This window comes from Ochotona princeps, unplaced genomic scaffold (assembly GCF_030435755.1).
Source record: "Ochotona princeps isolate mOchPri1 unplaced genomic scaffold, mOchPri1.hap1 HAP1_SCAFFOLD_4803, whole genome shotgun sequence".
Taxonomy (NCBI): Eukaryota; Metazoa; Chordata; class Mammalia; order Lagomorpha; family Ochotonidae; genus Ochotona; species Ochotona princeps.
In genome coordinates this window covers 221-27,095 of record NW_026697413.1, presented here as the reverse complement: position 1 = coordinate 27,095, position 26,875 = coordinate 221, and the positions used below count along the sequence as shown (strand labels likewise).

At 46.8% G+C, this 26,875-nt stretch overlaps 1 pseudogene; it reads left to right on the top strand.

Annotated features, from left to right (window-relative positions):
- The first annotated feature begins 14,548 nt into the window (after positions 1 to 14,548).
- On the top strand, positions 14,549 to 26,257 carry LOC131478951 (uncharacterized; annotated as a pseudogene).
- The last annotated feature ends 618 nt before the right edge of the window (positions 26,258 to 26,875 follow it).

The following is a 26,875-nucleotide window of genomic DNA, read 5'->3' as shown; positions in this document are numbered from 1 at the left end:
CGGTTAACAGTTACCAGTGCTGCCTTAAGTGTGAAGAGTAGCTCTAGCGTCAACAATATATTACTATTTCACAACGAGTTCATATCGGACAGGTACACATATATATCTCTGGTGTATGTACACATACGTTGGCCAATGAACGTAGGTGAGTCCATAAATGGACACACATATATCTTTGTCTATACATATATGTGTAGGTCAATGATTGTACGGAAGTCTGTTGTTAAACTGTCTGTGCATGTACAAAACAGACCGCATGCACCGGTAAGACTGGCTAGTGTACGTCAGTATGGGGAGGAAGACAGAAAAAAAACAAGAAGAACAAACTCACACCGGCTTTATGATGGCACCTCAAGCTACGTATTTCACGAACATTACTATTATCACGATCAACAAGGACGTGTTCGTGAATTCAACGGGGGATTAATATTGGTACGAATCAAAGCCTGCATCATTATCCTGCAACAGACACAGCGCACATGAGTGAAGGTATGTGTGAGCGTGTCCAGCGTCTTCAGATCTAAAGTCACAAGGGGAAACACGCAGGATTTCCTGGAAGCAACTCCTGAAAAGGACGGCAACAACCCATGACACACAGATGATCTCACAGCGGAGATCTACATACAGATACTACTCACGAAAACGATGCACGTGCTAACGAAAAAAATCGAGATTAGGCTCCGTGGATGCTGCAACAAGCAGCGAATACTAAAGGCACAAAAAAAAATTGGCGGCGCGTGCGTGGGGCCTCTCGTGTGAAAGATAGATCAGCACGCCTGCCGCGACGCGCAGTTTGTGACTAGCGTTATTTCCTCCACACATATGTTTTTGTCGCAGAAAACAACAGTGGCGCCATGAGAGAACAGGAAAAGCAAGTTTTTCATAACGCCCTAACAACCACGTAGAGTCACGGTTGTGTCGTATAGCCAAAGAGAAATCGGCAAGAACAGGCATTCAGTGCTGCATGTCCAGCCGGGGTGCCCTACAACCGGCGCCCTGCCCCCTGCCTCGGTTGTGATAGTGAGGTAAATATTCACACACGGGGTTCTGCAAGGCTGTATGCCACCACTGTTGCATGTATATTATAGCACTTTATTGCAAAAGGCAGTTTTTACGCATGAAGAGCACCATGGTCACCATACCCCCTATGTCGATGTGCGAAGAGAAGCCCAGCGTGCATGGATAGCAGCCCGGCGGGGGGCCAGCAACGCGACAGCTGGGCTGCGATCAGCAGTCTTCTTTTTCACCTACTGTACACGTGGCATAGGGGACAAAGGAGATATATGGCTTTTTGACACCAACGCAGGACGAGCACATTACTTTTGTAGTCCAGTTCGACGGGTAGCATCGTCTCCCTGCACGCGTGAAGACTTCTGCGGTCACATCTGATCCGTGTGAGCTCCTAGCCAACAACACTTTCCACTTAGAGTGGGAAAAGCTGGCTTAAATGAAGCAAATAGACCTACCAACTCGATTCAAAGCAGAGAGAGAGACGAACAGATAATATCGTGGCATTACGCGGTTGCTGCCGGGTGATTCCTTTCAGTGTACCTGGTGAATGAAGAGGATACGCTGCAACTGCCGCAGGGAGAGCACATTCCGTTCAACGGTGAAAAGAAGAACGGCTCGGTCAACAAACACAGATTTGATTAGTGAATTCGTAGGTCACCGAGGCATTCAAGAGAAGACGACGAAAGGCAGAGAGGGAAGCAAATAAAGATGCTGTTAGCTTTCCGAAGATAACTAGGGCTGAAGGAGGAGGACGCGAGATCCCAAAATGATTTTTTGACGAGGACGCTTAATTTGGAACGGGGTTTTATTAATCAGAGGCCCCTGCGTCACCCAGACCTGCTTCCAAGTGCTGCTGCCCTATCGTTTCTATCACAGATATCTAGTTGCCGGTAATGATCGCAGGAGATCTCTCAAAATTATTACCATGGATACTCCGGGAGAACCGAAGCGCCTGCTTGCCACTGGAGCGCCTGTGAGCGCGCAGCAAAAGTTAGAGACGTTCTAAATGGGCGTTACCAAAATCCTACTCGAGACGAGCGGCTGGACTGGGAGGAGGAGAATTTGTGTGTGAACTGTATATTTCAGGTGGCGCTTAACGTCCAAAACGCGGAAAAGTAGGAGGGAACAGCTCTGCGCCCTTGTTCGGTTACGATTGTCGGTTTTTGTTCTTCTTGCTGCACAAACTGGCAGCGAATCATCGCACACCGTATCCTCATTCTTCTCATCTGTTACTAGCAAAAACACTGCCGTTCTCGTGGATGGTGTATCCGTAGCCCACTTTGGCGATGCTGCTGCTGCTGTCTATTAAAAAACACACCGCCCTATCGGTCAGTGACATCCTGCAAACGGCAAGGAAACTACCGCGCATCCTGCCTTAAGTATACATGATGATCATCGCTGAGCAGTCCGCCCCCTCGTAAAACACATAGAATGATGCCGACTCGGTGGCGCTGCCGGATAACAAGATGCGCTGTCGTTGATATCACTGCTGCTAATTTTTTCGCAGCGACACTTCGATCGCCGTCAATGCCCCAATGAAGCAGATTCGTTGAGTTCTGCTGTCGCTGTCTATTTGTGTGCTTTTGGGAGACACGCTGCCACCGCTTTAGCTGCGCTTTCAGCCGCGATAGCGCACGGTGAAACGACAAATCTCTTGCAAATTCTTCTGCGGAAAGCCTCAGGGATGCTGCTATACCGAAATATGAGCCCCTCTCAGTAGACACGCACCGGGTGGGATGAATAAGATGCTGCGGGAGAGCGATTCGGAACACGCTGTTGCGCGAGTGAAGTAGAACACACTGCGCCTGTGCATCTGCTGCACGCTGGTGTCAACGCCGGAGCTCCATCTGGCAGCGTAGGGGGTGTAAAGAACATGGGCAGTAACAGGTCCACACGAGCAGCTTGTCAGTAGAGCTGGTAGTGCTCTGATGCTTAGCTAGCACGGTGGATGCTCAACGGAAGCGAGCAGAGCAGGAGTAAGCCTAGGACAACCCCTGTCTTGTCATTGGGCAAAGAAGGCGAATCTTTCTGGTGATACAGGTGCGCCGTATCCATTAGGTTACTCTCTAGCTTTCCAATTGTGCTGTGAAGCGGGAATCCAGACACGAGACACTGGTGTAAACTATCGCCATGGACACGGAGCTTAGCGTAGACGAGTAACCCACTGGACATTTTTCACTCCCCGAAATTGATATTCGTAGAACCTACGAGAAGCAGGTGGGCAGAACCTGGCTACCTCGTCGCCAACCTTCGGAAGCAGCTGAAACACGATGTTCAGATGTACATTCGTCAAGTACTTCACACGCCGATTCCCGTGAAAATGTAAGCGTCTCCATGCTCGCTCATGCTGCTGTCAATCATACAGACTCGTGCGCACCCTTAAATATCTGTAATAACACGCATCGACAGAGGGCAGTACAGCGTACATACGCGCTGCTTATCTCAGGAGATGCTGATAGTGCTCAGTGTCTGGAAACAGATGCACCACCACCACCACCACCACTATCATGTGTCTATTCCGGCGTCGTCCGATGACAGCTGTACGCGTCCGTTTACCAACGCACACGCGTTTGCGCTTGTTCATGCGCGTCTTCCCTGAAAAACGCAGTAAACAACGGCCACATCAAAGGCTTCTGTCTAGCCTCTTGGCTGCACACAAAGAAACATTCGAGTCCACGATCGACATCATGAATCATGTGGGCATGTACCCTCACAATGGCCAACGTTCCACCTCACTCGCGTTGCCTGGAATGTTGATCTGCAGGACGGTAACCGCGAAAAATCACATGCATACTGTGAAGGCGACGGCTGTCACTAATCCTCGTGCTTCAACACACGCCAGCGCCCTAATTACTCGGGAATTATGTGTATCACACCCTCTTGGGACAGAATTCGTATCTGCCTACTCGAACGGCCTACAGCCGATAAGCAAACGAACATAAGCGTAAATTCATGGTGCGTAATATCACGGTTTTGAGCCGCATTGTCCGCAGCTTGTCTCTAGGAGAACGGTGCTACCGCCTCGCACCGCGCTTCTGCAGCCACACGTCCAGATGTTTACAGAAGCGCACCTTGTGCACGCTACTGTGTGCCTATGCGTCATCGCCCGGGCGAGATTCCAGCTGAGGGCAAAAAATGCAGCCTCCTTATAGCTTCCCGCCCGTAAAAACGTTACAGGAGAAGGTGTGAAAACGTATTAGAAGTCTGGTCACTGGTTCTCAAAAGGCGACCTTGGGAGGCCAAACACGCCACGACAGGTGCCGCCCCTAGAAAGGCGCCGCGCTACCACTACAGAAGGGCCGCTCACCGTATGAGAAAGCCTACAATTCTGTATATCGCGGTCACTGCACAGTGTACGGGACACGGACAGACAGGTTTTGCGCGCCTTCTACCGCACACGTGCGCCAAAACCGTCATGTCATAGCGGTGCCACGGAGAAGCACAGACTGGCTAGTGAAGCGGTTAATGACAAATTTCCTGTTGTATTCAAAGCTTACGTAGCCACCTAGGCGGCAGTGCTGGAGCCCTCGCGATTGCCCTGATCATCAGCTCAGCTCATCGCCCGTGCGTCTGGTAAAAGAGGTCGTTTCTTTGCAGCATGCGTTGAGCCCAAGCGCGCGGAGCTCCTGCACGGAGGAACATATCATCATACACAATTGCATCCGTCTTTAATTTTTTCGTCCTGCTGCGCTGACACCCTGCATCATACAGGCGAAGCTCGCGCCGAGCCTTCTTGCACAGATACTGTACCAACAGACCCCATTACTCATAAAGTTTGCAAGGTATCCTAGGCGCAGCCTGCTACACGTATGCACGCTGAGACAGGGAGCCGCAGCTGCCCAAAAAACTCACATCTGATCTCCGTTCGTTCCCTCTCTGCACGAACTCTCTACGCCTTGAATAGGTATTGAGAATCATGATATATGTAATGGCTTTCCCGTTTTACGTGGTTGGGGATGGCCTCGACGCGAAACAACTCCACGGACGGACAATTCACAACACAGCCATGACTGCTGTCACGACATAACATGCACTGTGGTATCGAATTCAAACTCACTCTCAGGAAAGTCGATCTGTTTGGATCTCCAAACTCTACACCTCGATTGGTGTAGTTAAGAGCTCTTCACGCCCCCAGGCAGCACCATGCGCACAACACGCACTTCATGGAAATATATCAGGTGCATGAAGGCGAGCATCTGGTCCGCTAAGCACCAGGCATACGACAGAGTAACCCACACCGCCTGCCGTTGCTGATGGGTGATCTCGTTGGACGGCCTCCGTTCCTCGTGCGGCGGCTCGCTGAAAAAGGCACTGTATAATCACGTGTGACCCCGAGGCTGCGGTGCCCAACGGACACGGGCTGATCGCTTTTATACTCGTATAGCGGTGTGACACGCCCCACGCTGCATTAAGCTCCTTTTTATTGCATAAGCCAGAAAGCTGTGGCCGATCATGGCGCTCGCGCTGCGCTTTAAGGAAGCTGAAGTGCTCTCTGGTATTTTGTACATTGTGTGCCTGCCATTAGTTCCTGGCTCGTAAAAGAAGCACTATACATCGAGCAACTCGCGACGCTCGCTCCAAACTACATGCGTACAGCGTACCATGTATGGATTTGTTTCTTATATGTTGACATGTGACCCGGTACTGGTCAGAATGTGCAGAGAGCAGTATTGACGACTCTGCGCTAGCCGATGTGCTTCAGCTTCGTCGCCTGACACGTGTCGCTCACGCCATTGTCAGCACGTCTTCCTTTTGTCGGTAGCAGTGTACGGGTCAGCTTCCACTTCCGGATGCATTACACTTGGCGAAAAAACGTCTCAGAGGGGCCATTAACAAAGCAGCGCGGCAACGCAGTTTAAGTGTCGTCAGTGAGACAAATATCGTATTGAGGTGCCGTAAGTAATTGTAGTGACGCTTCAATGCAGAACGTCCGGCTTCCTCCGATGTCCCGATCGAGCGACAGTTTCGCAGTTGCTAAGGCGCTCACGTTGAGATCGTCGTATAGAGGTCCGTTTGCACTCGGCGTATTGACACGGCCGTTAAGCTCTACGTTTCTGTCAGCGGTACCTGAGTCTAGTCCGTTATTCTGCCGTGAGCGGCACACGCTATCTAAACTCGCTCACAGTCCTACCTTGAGAGCGCACATTTTTAACAGCTGCCTGGGTGTTTCCATGGGCCGCCCTAGAGGCCTGCTTTCGAGCCATCCGACTGATCCGAAGTGGCACTATGTGTCTGCCGTCCACAAATTGCGGAGGGAGTAGGCTGGCTGCTGCGTAACAAATCCTCTTTTCATTGAAAAGGAGACTGTTTTTCCTTGTTCGCGCCCCTAAAAACGCTGACTGGCATTCCCGAAGTGGGCAGAGAACTTGCACACCTTCACTACAAATCAGTTTCCGGTAGAAGGCGTTATTATTCTTTCATTGCCTATATATGCAAAACTGTAGCGAGCACGATGTCCTGCAGGGTGGAAGACCCCATCGCCTGATCTCCTCTTGATGAGCATCTGAGCTGGAGTGAGCCAGCCGGTGCATATCTGAAGTCCGGTGGTACACAAATGTGGCCTAAATGTTGCATTCCCGACCTCGTAACAGAGGCTAAGGCGATGTCATACGTTCACCCGTGTATTGCGGTCTTGGCTGCCCCTGCCGATCTCATTATGTAGCAACAAAGGACCGAGAAAACTCCACTCAGCTGGCCTGAGCCAGCATCGATAAAGCGAAAGTATAGTCTGAAGCACCACGGTATTGGGCCTGAGCTTAGAGTATTTCACTGGTCGGCTAAACCTTTCTCCAGCCTCCCCAGCCGCCGAAAACTACTAACTGTCCGTTAACCAGCTCGAGAGAATGACCGAATCGTGGCGGCGGGGGCGACCCCCCAGTTCGGACCGTACCCGCGTCACGACCGAGAATCTGCGTTTAAGGTCCGACGCACCAAGGTATCTAGTGTGAGGATACCGTATTTATTCTTTCATATACCCGTTGTCACATCACCTGCATGGTTCGATGAGCTCTAAGTGCAGTTTAGCGGCAGTGCGGTGGGAAGCAAAACCGAGCTGTGGTGGATTTTAGCCTGCGGTCAAGCACTTGCTGTGCAGCAACATTTACGCTACGGCCGACGAACACTATCGCGTTTCTGGAAATTTTCACAATGCTAGACATTCGCATGCGTTCCTCTCCCTGAAACATATAGAAATCATTTTGCACGATGCGGAAAGAGCCAGAATACAGTAATGAGTTCTCGGGAGATTCCATGCACACAACTTTCTTCCCGCGGGAGTGGCAGCGAACGCCGGGAAGTCCCATGCATATGACTTTTTCCCCGCGGGAGTGGCAGCGAACGCCGAGGAGACCCGCCCGTCATTCGTAGGTGTAAACGAGGTGCACATACAGTATTCTGGTGAGTTAGCATGAGTTGTGACAAACTGATCTCTATAGTGAGACAATCCGGTAAACGCGGTGTTCCGCATTAGCATAGCCAGTATTGAGATATTCGGGAAAAATCACTTCGAACGGCATAGAAGTAACAGCAGAACGGCGACTACCTGCGCTACCCGCTAGCTCTCTAGCAATGGGTAGTAAGTCCCCGTAGCTCTCCGCTGGACCTTCGCATCCCTACGAACAATCTCTCAAAGGAACTGACGTTTTGCAGAGCGTTTGTACTTGTGCTTCGTGTGCACTCGAGGACGAGATATTTCAAGGAGCCAGCATACGGAATATGCTGCTACAGCTGCACGTGTGAGTTGCCGCTGTATACACAGCAGTTACCGTTTAGCTGTGACGTAAACAACATCCCTGTTCTTATTCAAGGAGGCACCAGGTTGGCGCCATGCTTGACACCGACACTCTTCCGCCCAAATCGGCTCCCGAGACGGGACGAGCTGGGTCGCATGGCCTTCGAGCTGAACGCTCCTTGTCCTCGCGCGCGACGTGCAAGGCTAAAATTCTAGACAGTTTCGCCCCCCCGTAACTAGGCCGAGGGCGTGAAACGTCAGTAGTCTTCTAAAAAAGGGGGGGCTGTAGACAAGTGGACGACGACACACAGGCCATCTACCCTCGCTCTGTGGGTCATGCGCAAGGCCTCCCTACGTGCTTGCACCTGGTGGCTGCGTTTAATTTAAAGTCAACGGTACAAGGAAGCTGTGATCCTGTAGTCAGAAGCCCGCCGCCCCTGTCACAGTGGAGACCCGCTTCGATACTATCTGTATACCGGCGAACGCAGGAGAGCCGCGATATCTGAGGAAGTGCGGCCGTCTCAGGAGGAGGCTCTACCCCGTATGTCCGCTAGTGAGCTCGATTGTTACTTGGCAGAGTAGGTTATGCACATATGCTAACTACTGTTTTGTGGCTCTAAATGGGTAGAAATTGATAACAATAACAAATTAGGCATCTCTGCCCATTGCGATGGGACGCCGAAGGCGGCCAGTTCCCACGCGGTTTCGTTGTGAAGCCAGGTCTCCTTTTAGAGAAATGAGCGTCTTCTCGGAATGAGTTCTTGTCGTCTCGGCGCCTACGTACCATTTGCAGCTCCTCTCAGGAACGCATCTATATCTCTGCGATGGCGCAGTTTACTAAACCGTGGTAACCTCCAGCAGCTGAAGTGATTTCGGCTTTTGCGCAGACTCACACGCGTAGGCGCTCAAATAAATACTTCGAAGCTGCCTCACACGCTTGCGCTGGCCAAGTTGAGAGCGCATACATAGTAGATGGTTAAAGCTGTACGAGTGTTCAATGTGCCTTGTCACCCGGGCCATCGGCATCCACATGAGATGTGCTTCTCCATGAGGTGCATACAGAGCCAGCCCACACCCAGGAGGCGGGGAAGTTTCACCGTTGCCTCTCTATGACTTTAGGATTGCCGAATACTTATTAGATTTCCACTTCTAGGCCCGATGCTTTAGCACGTCAGCAAGACAGCGACATCAACGATGTAAGGGATCTGCTATCGAGATTTAACAGCGTCGCTGTTCAGCGTGCATACACGCGATTGCGAACTTGTTATCTGACCCCTCATTTGCAAAGCCGCCCTCTTGGGTCTTAGTCCGGCGCTCGGGCCTCTGGAGTGTGAGTTGCAGTCAACTCCGTCAACTCGATTGCGAGGCGACAAAGAAGGTACTCCACTGGTGTTTTGCACGTACTTCTCGGTGTTCTTCTGATCGACTGTGATCAGGCACCAAATTGCGTTTGGCACGTACTTCTCAACAGTCTGTCCCCTCGGTGCGGTTTACCGCATGCTGTTTGTGCACCCGCTACTTCCTTTGCAGACGCTGTGCAGCAGACACACACTTTCGTTTGATGTAAACGAGCAATCGATGACGATAACCAGGCATACAGTATAGTCCCATGAACTGGCGTTTCTGATGAGAGCAACGCTCTAGGAAGTGTCACAAGCACAACGGTACCTTTCAGTTGAGCGTGCGGCTACGACAAATGGGCGGTGCATGCTGTTTTCTGCGTCAAATTAGCAACCCGCAGATACACCATGGGAACAGAGTACTAGGAGCAGCATAAGCGCGACGATGAAGAAATCATGGGGCTTTCGGTAGAGGTTGCCCACTTTGTTACCCTGTGCCCGACCACGTTGACGCGGTGTTGTACGGCGTTCGAAGGCGCCTCCAAGTGAGTGTAGCTGATCGGTTGTGAACGGCAGCCTGGCAGCACGTTGCCCCTATGCTAGGGTCATATGCAATACAGAATCATGTACTAGCTCATCGTACAGGAAAAGGACGTCATTGTCTGTATCCCTTCAGGCCCTGTAGCCTCCAACTGATATCTGAAAAATCTCCGCAGCAATGTTCTCTAGGCACGCGAAAGCGTCACAGCGCACTCTTGACAAGCTGTGTGAAGGTCGCTCGGCTCCACGAATCCGTCGCTTCCGTAGATGACTAACTCGCTTTCTTAACTGCAGGAGACGTGGGTGGAGTCAGAAGTTTCTCTTTGAACGTTGTTTTGAGAAATCGAGGGGACACCGTGTGAGGCTTGGTATCCCAAATGAAGCTGAAGATGCGTGAGGATTACTTTCGACTCCACGATGGAAATGCATGACAGAGCCACTTGTGGCACTGACTAGACCGCATCGGGTAGCCGGCAGTCAGTCCTGGTTGGGCTTTGCGAGCTGTAGGTATCGACTGACTGAGCGTGTTTAGCTACCTCGTTAGTCAATGTGCTAGGAGCTTTACAATGTAGAGCTCGGCCACGACTTACGCACGTCAGCTTCATATATACCATACACATAACTACAGAGAATGTTCAATACGTGGTACACATACGTCGAAGCTGAGAGAATTCTTTCAGGTATTTGCGCCTACGGTCAACTCGGATGCAGTGGCCTGAGCCACATAAAACTCAAAACCGTCGGTTGACGGTTTGTCAGTCTCCCCAGTTATAAGTCTCCTACCTAGTGAGCGCCATAAGCAATGTGGCATCTGAACGCGTGCAGTGTCGTGACAAGTGCGCTCTTCACTGGGATGCATACGCTGCAGTCAGTGATTTAAGTGCAAGAGGTCAAATTGCGACCACCACTGAGCAGAATAAGTGCGTTCATCTTTTGACCTCTTTACCTGAGGGTTTGCATGAAGTGAATGATCAACACCTTGCAACAACGTTAGCGCCCTGCGCATCATGACACTCCATTGCCAGATGCGTGTCTCGCCGGTACCGTGTCACAGGAAACTACAGACGAGGAGCTCTTTGATTTGCAGTGCAATTACGTAGAGAGCAGAAAAGTCAACCAGGGAGGAATATCGGTGTCGTGTGGATGCTGATTACCAAAAGAATGGGATTGTTTTGAACCTGCTTAGTGATGTGTGTAGGAAGTAGGGGGCTGGTGTATCGGGATGCAGCGAGCGCCTACTAACGTCACGTCGCAATTCTAGTGCCGTCGCTCTTGTGTTGCTGAGCGCTCTCAGCCGCATAAGGTTCCCAGACTCCGGTGAGTGCTTGGAACGTGCCTAGTACTGCAGACATTTTGGCAGTGTGAAGTTGTCTATTCAGCAAGGCCGGCCAGCCAGTTGTTCCGCCATGTGGGTGCAACGGTAAGGAACACAAGCCTACGCACTTGGCTAGCGCTGCCTGAGGAGCTCGAAGAGGGTGGGGTATGCTGCTAGGTGGACTGTCGTACACGACCGTGGTTCATTTTCTAGGGTCTCGCGGGCCCGCTTACTCAAATTGTGATACCGATATTCATGTGTGCCGACTAAAGCTTAAAATCCAAATGGCGCGCGGCCGGATGGTATTATCCGCCTGGCGCAACGCACACCGCGGCGAAGTTGCACCAAACTCGCAGAACGACTGGCACCTCTTGCAATCCTCTGTATCTAAATGAGCGCCTGGATATTTATCAAGGCCACATTATGACGCTCTAGACGATTTATCGATGGAATGTCGCACACTCTCGACCGACGACGACTAGACACCGCGCATCGCGGGGTCTTTGCATGATCGGCAAACATGCCTCGATGCAAGTAGAGCCTCCGAGCCTCGACGCAAGCGCGCCATGTATGTACGAGCCTTTACATGCTGCTCGTCAACTAGGCTCTCCCTCCTTCTGCCAATCACTTTACTTACTTCGACGAAGAGCTCTTCAAGTTCTCACGTACTTCTACGTTGAGCTCTGACGCAGCTCCAAGGGCTCCAACGAAGCTGACTCTAAAGTTCGGCTCACACAGGCGGCATTTTAAACAGAATGCAGTGTCTTTCGACGAGTTTGCCCTAATGAGCGAGAAGAAAACGCAAAGTAAGCTGGTACTCTACAATTGCGGCGGCTCTGACTGTGACGCGTGCCATAAGGACCGTGTGCACCGCCGCGGCCGCTCGGATTTAGTACTCCGGAAGTTTTTCGATGGCAGCGGGGCCCCGCCAGCGTGCTGAATTTCGTAGGCGCTAGCTGATGCTGACAGAGCAGAGTCGTGTAATAAAGTGTATGACTGTATTCACTTATAGTGCCTGTAGGCCCTTGGGTCTGCATATGATAGTCGTAATGCCTACAGTCTAGCTCTCCTGTGTGGCATGTAAGGAAAAATAGTCTCTTCATTTGAGCTCGACGACCTCGCTGAGGTCTGTCGTGTAAGTATCGCCGTCGCGTGGCGTAGCCCTCCTCTTTCAATAGCAGTACTGCGCTACCTTTGCTGGATTTATGTCAGCCAGGAAACGTCTGGCGACATGGTTTCTATCTCTTTCTGTCGGCGCTTAACAATCAAGCACAAACTCTGTGCGCTGTGGACTATACGCTTTCCTGCATAGTAAGTGAAGGTGACCACTATCACTCGCGATCAACTTGTGCATTTATAAAGCGGTCCGTTGCTACTGGTAGGATATCTTCTAGAGCAACGAGCCAAACCGCTTCCAGTCGGGACCGTCGCCGTAGGAAGTGGCTGAGGAAGCTGTATACAAATATCTACATCTTCTAGGACTTCATCCGCGTAAAACCACTGGAGCGAGATTCAAAGTCGTTTAGGTGCTTTAACGTGCAAGATATCGCGTGATTCCCAGACACGATAGCGCCTGTACTGCTGGGACCTCAGATTGTGGGGTGCGAATGCTGGCCGATAAGATTAGTCGGATCATGTTGGTATGCCAAGAGGCGACGCACATTAACAGGATGTTCCCACCAAATGCCTCACCGGTACTCCGTAGGCTGCCCGCTGGCAAGCAATCTAGCCGTGCGTGCAACATGACATACTTGTGTGGGCGAAGGCCACGGAATCGACATCCGTGTGGCAAATGTCTCCTTCGGAAACGTGTCACATATCAGTCTATTGATGAAGAGTTGCTAGCCTGACATGAAGACAAGAGCTGCCGCCACAGCTTGTATCCTTAGAAGTATGAGAAGTGGTGCAATTCCCTGCGAACACTGCACGCGCCGTCAACCGGCGCTTGAAAATGCTTTCAGTATATTGAGGGTTTCACGGCGCATGGTTAATTATAAGGAACTCATACGGAAAAGGTCTAGACGCAGAAGTTCCGTTTCACCAGAAATTTTGTTGCAGTTCAGCGCAGACTTCCTATGGTACGTGTTCTTCATCCGCAGGTTGTGCAATTGAAGCCTTTTTCTAGAGTGCCAGCCAAGTCAAGCTGCAGGCCATTACCCTTTCTTGCATTCTCCTGCGAGACACAGGCTCTAGGATGTCATCTTTCGTGCCAGCTGACATTACTATACTTGGCGCCCATCGCCTCTTTCTGCCGTCAACATTACTGTGGCAGGACTGAAATTCTCCCGTTTCACGAGGGTGCAGGTCACTCTTTATTCTGTTTGGGTACTCCATGGGGGACGTCATGATCCTGTGACCTAGTAGTAATATTTGTATTACGAGTGCCGCTAGTACTCTTGCTACGTTTCTCTCACATCCGGTTCTAGCCGCAGTTGCACGCGATCTCCCCCTTCACAATATTTTTCAGTGCGGCTCTGCGGTGTCTCCAGTTGACGTGTCCAGTTTTCGTGTGCTCGAGGTCCTACCTACACATAATGCGAACGCGGTCAATCATCTGGCAGGACATCAATCCTTTTCCGTTGAAGGCGCTCAAAAACGTACCACCCTCTCTGTAGTCGTATGTTATGTGTATGCACCTCACCAAGCGCACTAAATCCACCCCTGTTGTTTAGTCGTAGTATTCTCTTTTAATCACGGTGCACACCTGTACTGAGTTGTTCATATTCCTACCGGCAAGTACATACACTGTCTCCCCTCAGGACACTCGTCCGGCCTGTACCTCTTCTCTTTTGCGCCTTCCCTTTTTTAGGGTCAGAAGCATCCCCTTTCTCATTCTGATTTTGTGTTCCACTCTATCCGCTCAGCATTGTCTATCGCGCTGATACATGTCTATTCTTCAATCTGTATTATTTCTCCCCCGGTTCTTGAAAAAGATGGCTTCTAAAGTCTTCGAGCTAGTGCTTTTAACGCAGTTTTTTTGTGTCGACACCATTATTCTCTGCTTCTTGCCACTATTGCGTCAGATGCTAGGCCCCTGTTCGGCACCAATTCTCAGACAACACCCGTCTAACTCAGTTGCGCTGTTGTACGGAGGAGTATCCGAATATACGTATGTTTATTTGGTTTTGTGTATGTCTGTGTGGTTTCTGCAGCATGCTTGAGAGACGAGGAACCCTTCGCTACGGTGCAGAGCGCCGCACTAAGCAGTTCGGAAGCCGTGAACTGTCCGATCTGCCGTTGCCAGGATTGTTTCGAGGGCAAGGAGGCCGTGGGTCTCCTTTTTTATCACCACCTCAGGCGTCTTCTCCATGTGCTCAGAAACAAGAGGCACCGAGTCGTGCTGCATGGCGTCGTTCTTCATCGTCAGCGCCAGGCCTCACTACGACTGCTGGTACCACAGCGGCGCTGTGTGACTATCGCCTATCCGCAGGTGGTAGAATGCAGAAAGCAGAAGAGGCTCTACCTCATACATTTGTTGGGAATTTTCAAGCGAAAAGTGCAGAAATTCTCCCTGTAGGCGATCTTCTGCGGGCATCTTCGTCGAAAAAAACAAAGCCCTCATCATCGTCATTAGCGTCTGCGGCCGGTATTGCCCGGCCAGTTCCCGGACCAATGACGCCTACGGCATCATCAGGACCTCATGGAGAGTCAGGAGGAAGACATGAAGTCACACCTGCAGCAGACGATATTGCACAGGGTTTGTATGGCCAGCATGCCACCCCCACACCTGCAAGCAAAAGTCGGGGACCAAGGGGGTGGGGGGGTGGAGGGGCTACACTGGGTGATCGAAAGCAAGTAGAAGCAGAACTTGGTAGAGCACTTTCATTCGCAGCAGATGAGGAACTCCCCGAGCTACGCGTGCTTCGCAGGGCTGACACTTTTGCTCAGGCTGATGAAGATTTCATGAGCTCCGAAACCACATACGTAGCTATGTTGAGAGAAGAACTCTGGCAGGCTCTGAGTGCGCATGTTGCTCTCGGACGCAGAGACAAAGTTGATGCTGCCCTCAACTGTCTTGAGCAGGTAAACAAGTATTCATTGATACTGTGTTTCCTCTGTAAGTAGTACTGTGCGCCTCTCGTGCACCCTACCCAAGAAGAAGAAGAAGTTTCACTACACACAAAAAATAATGCTCCAGAGGAAGCATCATTGTAGGTGCTGTTATGTGCGTGCGAATGCGCGTGATGCCGGGTGGGCTTGTATGTGTATGTGGAGGTTTGTATGTGCTAATCTGATCTCTATTCATTAATAATTGCACACCGACTTTATACGGAAATGCCTATGTATGTATATTTTTTTTCATTTGGAACTGCCATTGAGACACACTTTTTGTCTCAATACAAACAATGCTTGCAAAAATGTGGAGGCTCCGTTTACAACGTCCATGGAGCAGAAAGTGCAGATCCATTCTTTCAGCTGGGGGCATGTGTATGTGGGTGGTGTGTGGCAACCCCACGTAGTCAGCTTCCTTCTCTATATATGTATGTTTGCATATACATTTGTGTGTTCGAGTACATGTGCGCGTGTGTATCTCGGACACCCCTGGTAGGGTGGACATTCAATTGCACAGTGACACGGTTTTCGAACGAGAACCTGAAGGACCCGCATTGCTATCGCTGGCAGGGCGCAGCCACCTTGTGTCAGCGTATGTATGTGTGTGCGTGTGTGTATGTGTGTGTCTGTGTCTGTCTGTTTCTGTGTGTATGTCTGAGATTATTTTTTCTTCTTTTTCTTTTTCTTCAGTTGGAGTGGTTTTGGGGTGTTGAAGGCATGCAAAAAGTGCAGGAGGTCAGAGAACTTGCAAAGGATAACAAACTCGACAGCGCTGGAGTGTTGATATCTTCAGTCACGGCGTCCATGTCTTCTGTAACTGGTAATATCACCGCTCGTGCGCTCACCGTGGTGCATATTTTTTTCTACGAGGACGTCGTTCTTATCGTACTTCTTGTCGAGAAGCATTCTACATTCACCCAGACAACAGCCATACAGCTCCGTAGCACTCTTTCCTTATGGTGATAGCACCTCTCTCTCTATACAGAAGCTCTACACTTCTATATGTAGTAGATATGCCCAACCAGTTCTAACAACGACGTTTCATCAGGACCTTCCACGCAAGAACAACTACGTGCGGCTGTTGGTGTAGTATATATGTGCCTCTGTGGGTGTGTCTGTATGCGAGAGTAGGAGTATACCTCTGTTTGAGCCACTATGCCAGTATACCTACTGCTGCTACTGCGTGAGGTGACGAGCCATGTTTTCTCTTGCATGTGACTCTGTTGTGCCGTTGTTTTCGGTATGCTTTCGACCCCATGACAATTATCACGATGTTTGTCTTCCACACTCTTATGTCCACAAACTCTATTTCTACTCATACGCAATGCTTTAATGACACATAATACACATATATATATATATAGAGAGAGAGAGAGGTACATGTGTATACATTTAAACGTATATAAATGTACGAATGGGTGGTTGCCCGTGCAGTATTTACAATAGCAGTCGGCAGCCTCCGTCGATATATACGGACATTGAATCCTCATACATATATGTATATTTCAGTATAGACACATAAGTATATTTATGTATGTTTGAATTTATGTGGAGACATATTTTTTTCTGGGTGTACATACGCACGTAAGAACAACACAAAGGTTTTGCCGAATGTTTATTGTGTACGAAGGTGTTCACTTGTATCGCGTTATTAGCACCATTGCGCTGCCATCTACATATGAGTCCATATATAGTGAAAATATCATAAGTTATCACAGATGTACTTCTATTATGATGCTGAATATAAGCCTAGGAGAGCCTTGCACGTAGAAGCCTTCAAAGCCTCATGTTACGTGTGTATATGTGTGAGAGTTTATGTGTGTGAGTCCCGTGTAGGCTGCTCGAATCTAACAGCTTCTGTGCGTCTGTCTGTGGGTGTGTGTATGCATGTCACTGCTGCCCTGCATGTATATATCCATCTACATTCACACACGTTTATGTCGTATCTTTCTTGAACAATCAAACAAAAGATCTTTCCGAACAGCATTTTTAGCGACTAAATGCATTAATAAAAGCTACGCTGTTTACACACATGTTTCCGTATGCACCAGGTGCTGCGCACGTAACCTCTATGTGCAATAGTAAAGCATGTGTCCCTGTGTGCTTTTATATGTAGCGTACTTAACGGCTATGTGGAAAAACTTGGCAACGTTATATAAATATATATATATATATATGTATGCGCACACACCTGTTTCGATGTGTGCTGACCTACCTCTACACAACGGTCATAGTGTATACACATGTTGGGTACCGGCCACTATTCACTCATGGCTCTCTGAGCGCAGTTGGTGTATTGTTGAATATGTTGAAATACCTGCTGCATAATCTTCCTGAACCCGGGATGTGCGGCAAATATGCTGCAAAGGCGACAGAAATGTCATTATGGATCTATTGTAGAAGGAAGCCTGCTACTGAAGCTGCTGCAAATGTGCACATGGGGTGCGCTGCTGCTGCTGCTGATGCTGCTGCTGATGGTGCTGAGGCTGCTGCTGATGGTGCTGAGGCTGCTGCTGCTTCTTTCTACATTCACTTTCTCTGCTGAAAAAGAGCACGACAGCCAGCATGGGTACATCATGCACGCACGACGTTCAGGTGGGAGGTTGTGTGTGATTTCAGTCATGTAAAAGAATTTTTTTCAGACGTTTTTTCGGCCTTTGTCTCTTTTTACTTCAAGATTTACATGCGCACCCTGAACTAATACCCACTCAAATAGATAGGCTTGCACACAAGTAGTGAATTAGTGTGGCTGGCTCCTACTTGTGCGCTTATGTATGTGTTTGCGTGTACCTGTGTGGATGTATTGCTGCATGTACGCGTATGTGTATATATGTGTGTGTGTGGGTGGGGGGAGTATCAAGGGTGTGCATGTCTGTGTTGCACGTGGTGTGTGTGTGTGTGTCTGTGTGCGTGTATATATGTGCATCATAGACAGAAAGTAGAGAAGCTAATTAAGTGTAGCTTCCTCTGTACATAATGGTGCAGGCCTTGCATGCACGCGTGCAACCAGTTTTCATTTTCTACTCTCTTCTGTGTCATACCGAAGCCAATAACTCGAGACACCATATGCACGAGTTACTAGACTTATCAGTGAGATATACATATGTCTGTATATAAATTTATATACACACATATATATGTATCTTCCTATATACATACATACATATGTTTATATCTCTCTATATATTACACACACAAGAAGAATAAACCTGCCATAAACACTTCATATAACTTGCGAGCAGAGTGCGTGACCGTGTTGTAGCTCTTCTCTACTTTTCGGTTTTACCGCACGCATGAAGTCAGTCACTCTGTCTCTTACGGTTTTGAAGAAGTGTCTGTGTTTCCATGTATCTGCAATACTGTAATATACTGCTCACAAGAAATGATACTCTTTAAAACTATTCGTATTCACTGTCCTCCTCTCTGATCACTCTACTTCTGCATGCTATTCTGTTATTCATCATATTCTCTTCTCTCAGCTGCCTAGTTCCACATATACACATATACATATATATATATATACATACGCGTATATATATGTTTACATATATCTATATATGTATAGGGATACACATGCATATATATTTACATACATATATATGTATACACATAGATATATAGATATATATAGGGATACATGCATATATATATATTTATACACATATATATTCATAGATGCATATATATATATATGTATATATAGGCTGCACTCTTATATGGATGTAGTACACCTCCCTCTCCCCTGAATTTGATGTGTGATCGGGGGTCTCTTCTTGAGACGACTCTTTTCTCTTTCTTCCCTTCTCCTTCTCTCCTTCTCCGGCACGTTCTTGTTTTTTGTTTTGCCTCTTCGGCTGAAACTCTGTCTCTCTCATATATACATATATATATACATATATACGTATGTATATGATGCGAGTGTTGCCTTGTAGAGAGAGCTTTTTCTGAGGAAGTGGGGAATATAATATTTCTGTAATAATTATTATTACCACCCCTGCATATAACATTTCATATAAATAGCAGTCTGCTTCTCTCTTACAGCATTCTACTTTAGGTTCTCTTATATATGTATCTCTCTCTCACTCCATCTCTGTCACGTTACCCCACATACAACAACACTTCACGTCAATATCATTCGGTTTTTCTCTTGCAAGCATTATATTGTACTCATTACTCTTGTTTATTCATATAAATATATATATCTCTGCCCCAGTTGTTCTTCTCTCTTTCTGTATCTCAATCTGTGTATACCGCCTCATAGAATATTATTTACCCACAGCGTTCTGTCTCTCCCTGGTAAGCATCGTATTGTAGGTCTTCATGAACATGTTCTCTTTTTTTTCTTTTTTTTTAAGAACGGAACATATTTTTTCTCTTTTGCGTGTCGATGATGCTGCCATGAATACAGGAAGCATGCAAGGACGACAACACTGTTTCTACGTATTAGTGGTCGTCCCTCCCTACAGCTTTCGAAGTTCTGATTACCGTGTGAATCTAGCTGCAGAGCTACGGAGACTCTCTGCCAAGGAGACGAGTGACTCTCAGTTGGTATATCGGATCGTGGAAGTAGATAGTGTTCGTCGTGCACTGCTTGCAACTATCGTGAATCCTGATATATTGGCAGTCGTTTTGCAAGACAATGTGCCCGTGGACAAGCATCCAGCACCATTACCACCTCCATCGCCTCCTTCTGTCCTCTCTGGTCTCTCCTTTTCAGACCAGTAGTAGTGTTCAGCCACAGCAGCAGCATCAACCCCAGCAACAGATACAGTCCATCAACTCTCAACATACACGAAGTAGTGGTGGTCGTCGTCGTGGTGATGGACCTTATTCATCACCACCAAACAACAACTATCACCACCAACAACAGCACCAGCAGCAATGGAGTACTGCTACTACTCCTGCAGGAGAGGAGGGCGGGGTCAGTGGAAACGGCGGTAATGGGGGTGGGTTTGATGTAAATGGAGGAACTGGTTATAACATCGGAGGTACCGTAGTAGGGGGACTGGGCGGTGGACTCGCACCGGAGAATGTATGGCACACAGAGCAGCTGCAACAGCATTGGCAGCAGTTCCAGCGTGATCAGTGGCTCGATCAGCAACATCGCCATGCATTACTTGGCTTCGAGTGTTTTGTCAGAGGCATGGAGATGTTCGTGGAGCAGCCAGTGACCAAGATGCGTGCAGGTGCAGCGATACTACCAACGCTCGTTCGCGCTATTAGCCAGTGTCGAGCCAACGTAGACATCTTCTGCGTCTGTACAGCCATGGGGCTAGGTTCTCTGGAGGCTGTCTCTCACTTAGTGAAGCGAGCCTTCTTTCCTAATGACGATCATTCTGCACTCATGAAGCGATATTAGCGGGCGTACGCAACAAAATGAAGTGCCCCTTCTTTGAGGCTTTGCAGCACTACGCCAAAGACCTATCGGTGTCTTCCACGCACTCGCCATCTCACGAGGAAATAGTGTGCGTCGGAGTAAGTGGATACAAGGTCTCATCGATTTCTACGGAGTCAACCTTTTCAAGGCCGAAAGCAGTGCAACTTGTGGCGGCCTGGACTCTCTCTTGGATCCTCACGGGTCTCTGCTTGAGGCGCAGACACTCGCTGCGCGTGCCTTTGACGCCAGTTATGCATTCTTCGTTACGAATGGAACTTCCACGTCCAATAAGATTGTGCTCCAGGTACATCTCTTCACTTTTATCCAGAAAAACCCCGCAATGCTTTAAAAAATTCCTCCATAGAGAAGAGAGGAAACAGACCCCTTCTGGAGGAAGACTGAGAGAGAGGGCCCCTAAGGATCCACACTCAGAACAGGTAGAAGTTTTATACGGCTTCTACTAAAGGAAAAAGAACAGAGAGAACGCGCTGTTCTCAAAGCACAACGAAATCTCCTACTGCATCTCGTCACTCCTCGCCCTCCTCCTCCTTCTCCTCCTCCTGTAGCAGTAGGGCACAAAGCATACTAGAAACGTAGATGTTTATAGATCTCCCACATATATATACACACACTGCAGAAATACTCACGATGGAGGTATGTGCAAAGAAAAAGTCTCTACGTTCCCCTTAGTACTCACCCTTCTCTTGGAGATACATTACTACACACCCACACATCCAGCTGTACAGATATTCATCCACATAAACACATATATATAATATATAAAGAGAGAGAGAGCCTTATTGTACATTTGCTGGTAGATGTACGGTTGTGTAATGCAAAAGTGAAGGAGAGATGATGGAAAAAGCAAAAGAAGGTCTTCGAGTTCTGGCTTCTTACGTACGCTTACTCGTTGAGACACCTCCAAACATGAGTGTGTGTTTTGGTCGCAAACTCTGGAGCCACTATTGAGGCACAGACGGAGAGGAGAGAAAAGTGAAAGATAGCGAATCTACGCGAGAAGAGAGGAGTATCGAAAGAAGAAGAAGAAAAGGCAGTGGCTAGCTAGTCGGGCAAAATGGAGGAGCGTATTAGACGGGAAAAAACTGGTGCCAGCCGCGTTTGTAAGACAAGAGGAGTATGGCTAAGGGGTAAATGGGTGGAGCTTACTATTTGGAGTATTCGAGGAGGGGAAGACTGTAGCTAACTGTTTAGTCGCGAGGACTGGAGTCGTCTTAGAGTAGTAGCGTTGGCCGTAGCTAGTCATATAAAGATAACACGTTAGAGCCAGAGCACAAACAAGAGAGGAAGAGGAGGAGAAGGGAGGAGAGGAAGAAGAAGGAGCTAGAGTGGTCACATATGTGGAGGAAGGGAGGAGAGGACTGAGAGCAAGAAGCTTGAAAAGTCTTTAGGAAGAAGAGACAGAGAGAGAGAGAGACAGATAGACAGATAGACAGACAGACGTGTGTGTGTATGTGTACTTGTGTTTGTATGTATGTGCATATGTGTTAGTGTACATGTGTATATGTGCGTTGAATCTCAATGTGATTTCCGAGTTATCTTTCGCTTCCGCATCTTTGCGTGTGTGTTGTGCGTGTCTTTATATATATGTGCGTGTATGTGTATGCGTGTACGTATGTGTGTGTATATGTGAGGGATACACATGTATGTGTGTAGGTGCGTATATATGTGTATATGTGAATGCCTAGAGGATTCTCTGCTATTCTCCAATCACTATCATTAGATACTTCTTCTCACGTGCTGTCTATCTCAATATGTGTGTGTGTGTGCTGTTTGTATATATGCGCCGCCCATGCAGGCAATACTACGACCCGGAGATGTGGTACTAGTAGATCGAGACTGTCATAAGAGTCATCACTACGGTTTTGTGCTTGCGGGGGTGCTGGCCCGTGCTACTTGGATGCATACCCCTTTACATCGTTATTCGATGTATGGAGGAGTGTCTCTAGCGGATATTAAGAAGGCTCTGCTGGCATACCGTGCTGCCGGTCGTCTACATCAAGTTAAATTACTTGTGTTAACAAACTGCACATTCGATGGGATCGTCTACAACGTCAAAAGAGTTATAGAAGAATGTCTTGCCATCAAGCCAGACCTTATTTTCTCTTTGATGAAGCCTGGTATTCATACGCAACGTTCCACCCGATACTTCGCCGTCGTACTGCCATGTACGCTGCTAGCGAGATACGTAGATGGGTAAGTATATTCTTTTCATACATCATCTACTCAGAAGTAAAAACTTCAAATGCATATTCACTCCCCCTTTCGTTTTTCCTCTCTCTGTCTCTCTCTCTCCTGTCTTCTCTTCTTTCCTTTCTCTCTTCTCTCTATCTATATACGTACATACATACGTACATGCATACATACATCTTCGTGTATGCTGGTAGCGGCATATGCAGAAGGGTCAGTTCATCTTTTTCATATATCGAGTAATCAAACATAGGAAACCTCTGGATGTAAGTCAGTCCTGTAATCGTACTACTCACATCTATGCATCTACTATATATATATAAATATATGTAAAACTATATACATATATATGTTCACATATAAGAATTCACATATTTATATATATATATATATATACATATGTATATACACATATATTTGTGTATATGTATATATTATATATATATGGAGAGAGACATGTTACTAACAATATCAAAGAGGTAGGATGCGCATATACATGCTGCACACATATCTAGATGTGTTTTATATATATATATATGATACGTAAGTCGTCTAATCGTACTGTATTAATCATATGCATCTAATATATATCTACTTATGATTTCTTCCAGTGCATGTCAACCCTTAAATGTTATGATCTTGCAAAGAGAGAGAGCACTGTTACCGACTTAGTCGCAAGATAGTATACGTATACACATGCTGCACACATATACAGCTATGTACACATGTATATATATATATACGTATATATATACATAACTTGAATTTATCAGCCCCATTTTTATTTGTGTATGTGTGTGTGTGCGTGTGTGTGCGTATTACCGGTAGACGCGTATTATATGCAGCTACTCGGTGTGTATGCCTATATGTGTCTGTTTGCTTATAGCTGGGTATGAAACCATATATATATATATATGTGTATGCCGGTGTAGGTGTATGCCTGTATGTGTGTATGCCTATATGTGTCTGTCTGCGTATATGTGTGTATGCCTATATGTGTCTGTCTGCGTATATGTGTGTATGCATATATGTGTCCTGTCTGCGTATATGTGTGTATGCCTATATGTGTCTGTCTGCGTATATGTGTGTATGCCTATATGTGTCTGTCTGCGTATATGTGTGTATGCCTATATGTGTCTGCGTATATGTGTGTATGCCTATATGTGTGTGTATGCATATATGTGTATATGCGTATATAGGTGTATGCGCATTTCCGTGTGTATGCTGAAGTACGTGTGGATGCGTACATATGTGTGTGCGCCTCTATGTATGTATGCATATGTTTGTGTATCTGGTGTATATGTATATGTGTGCAAGCAGATAGATGTAGGTGTATGCCGATATCTGTTTGTATGCCTGTATGTGTCTACGCCTCTATGTGTGTATGCACATATCTCTATATGTGGTGTACATATATATATATATACATGGGTCTGCGTGTATCTTACAGGTATGTGTGTGATGTATATCCATAAATGCGTGCCTGCCGATCTGGGTGTAGGCCTCTTAGTGCATACGCATGTATTTGTGTAGGTGCTTGCATATATGTGCGTATACGCTTACATATGTGATATATGTCTCTATGGGTGTGTGCCTTTATGTATGTATACCTATATATGAGTGTATGCATATATATATATATATATGTCTGTGTGTAAGCCTATATATACATGGGTGTATGCCTCTACGTATGTATATCAATATACGAGTGTGTGCATCTATATATATATATGTATATATGTATGCATATATGGTGTATGCATCTATTTGTTTGAACCCATATATGAGTATATATATATTCATGTGTATGTAAGCCTATATATACATGGGTGTATGCCTCTATGTGTGTGTATATATATAACTGTGTATGTGTGGCGTCTACATATGTTTGTGTATGCGTGTATATGTTTGTGTACACCTGTATATGTGTGTGTGTGCTGCTACGTATATGTCTATGAGCTCATGTATGGTTGTATGGCTGCATGCATGTATGAATATATGTATATATGTGGGTATATGTGTATATACTACGATTCTATTGGCGCTCTCTTCTTCATACCGTTTTCAAGCACCTGTTAACAACACCATATACAGTTTTCCTTGTTTTCTCCCTTTTTTGTATCTCTGTGTATTCTTTTTTTTTACTTTTGCCTTTGAATTTGTGTTTGTTTTCATATTTCATCCTTCGTATACATTCCGCTTCAGTTCTGCGTCTACTTGTCTGTCTGTGTGTGTTTGTGTGTTTATTTCCTCTCCCCGCCCTCCGCATGCACCAAATAAATTCATCGGTGATACTACTACTACCACTACAACTACGAATGGTACTCCTACTACTACCGATTACGACTACACTACTACTACTACCACTACGACTACTACTACTACGATTACGACTACTACTACTACTACTACGACTACTGCTGCTACTACGACTACCACTACTACTACTACTACTACTACGACTACTACTACTACTACGTCCTCCTCTCACTGGTACTACTACTACTACTACGACAACCACTACTTCTGCTTCTACTACCGGAACCATAACTACTACATACACTACTGCTACAATTCCTACTACTACTTCTTCTTCTTGTGGATGATCGACTACCCGACGCTTTGGACTATCGGGACGCGTTTTGCTGATTTTCCACTTCCCAACCAAAACGAATCTACCCGGCCCCGGTTTTTTCTTTTCACTAAACATGTGAAATCCTTCTTCCACATGTACATGTACTTACATATATATATATGCACCACCTATTACAATGTATATATGTATATGCACACATTGTAATAACCACTCATGTCATGAACGAATAAATAACACCCTCACTATCATTCTAAAACTGTGTATATCACATTTATTCTTATGGGAATGGAATGATGCAAAATGTTCTGTGTACATAATTTTTTAAAATATTGTTGCACTATCATGAACTTGTTTACAATATGTTTCAACATGCTTTTCACTATAAACAAAACACCATACATGACCCATATACCCGCTTGTTCGTCTTCTTCTTTTTTTTTGTGGTCTCCTCTCTAAATACTGTAAAATTATAATCTGAGCTCGTATGTGCTATGTACATTGAACATCTTGATGGTGTGCGTGCTTTTCTGATATGCATCGTAACTCTCGTTATTTACATACGTCTTCTTGCACACGTTTCGTGCTTCTCTCTCTCTTATGCATATCATCACACACACCAAACTCTAACAGCTCAGTGAAGGCAAGTACGACACGCTGTATGCGTCTCTGTGCGCGGAACTCGGCACACGTCATTTAGACGAAGTTCCGGCCTCGAAGTTGATATCAACGCGATTGTATCCAACCCTTCTTCACCAGTACGCGTACGTGTCTATGCAACGCACTCGGTGCATAAGAGCCTCACGTCTTTACGTCAGGGGAGTCTGGTGTTAGTAAATGACGATTTGTTCGAGTCTCACGTGCATGCGTCGTTCAAAGAAGCGTATTACACCCATATGAGTACTTCTCCGAACTACCAAATTCTTGCGACGATTGACGTCGGACGCTCGCAAATGGAACTCGAAGGGTATGGACTCGTTGAAAAACAGATCGAGGCTGCTTTCTTCATAAGGCGTCTTCTCAGTAAGACCCTCTGGTCAAACGATACTTCTCTGTAAGTAGTCTTCCTCGAAAATCACCGTCCGAATAAACGAAAGAAAATCAAAAACAGATTTGGCGTCAAGGAAAGAACACACACACACACACAACGATTGACGACATGTAACCACACATATATACATATATTGCTCTTGCCACTCATCTGTGTGTGTTTGTGTGTGCGTGTGTGTGTGTGTGCATACATAAAGATTTGTGAAGTATATCTATGTACACACGTACATTAGGCGTATATGTATATAGACATATAGGCATATAATATATCTATATGTTTTTGTGTATAGATGCATACACATGTAGTTGTATATTTTGCATTTATATATAGATTGAAATTGTTTTCTTCGTGTGACGTCTTCTTGACCAGGATATCCTTACTAGATACTGTTCCTCTGTACGCTTCTGATCGAAAATTGGCAATAAAAAAATTCTCAGGAGAAGTCCATTCTCCATTCACGCAACAATCAATGGCATCTACGTACACATATATTATTACACATCGACGTATACTATATATATATGTATGTATTCACATATATGTAAATATATGTAAATGTATAGAGTATGTGCATCTGTATAGAGATGCATATGTTTCTAAAGAGAGCGGAGATACAAATAGAGATATATATTCATGTACATAGACACACACACTTCA